The following is a 248-nucleotide window of genomic DNA, read 5'->3' on the forward strand; positions in this document are numbered from 1 at the left end:
TCGAGGAGGCTGGAGGCGTCTGCACGGGACCCGAGAGTTACTGGGTGAGTAATGGGATGGATCCTGCACCCTTGTTAGTCGGGTGCCTGTGCCGTTGGCCTGCTGCAGGTGTGTGGAGGAGCTGCGACGTTAAGTAAGAGATGAGGGCAGGTGGTACTGGGGGAGAAGTAAAAGTGGTGTGAGTGTTTGGTGTTACTAGGTAGGTGTGTAGAGTGGCAAGGCCGAGCAGGGCCGTTGGTGTACTGAGC

The sequence above is a fragment of the Phaethon lepturus genome, unplaced genomic scaffold (assembly GCF_000687285.1).
Source record: "Phaethon lepturus isolate BGI_N335 unplaced genomic scaffold, ASM68728v1 scaffold2005, whole genome shotgun sequence".
NCBI classification, from domain to species: domain Eukaryota; kingdom Metazoa; phylum Chordata; class Aves; order Phaethontiformes; family Phaethontidae; genus Phaethon; species Phaethon lepturus.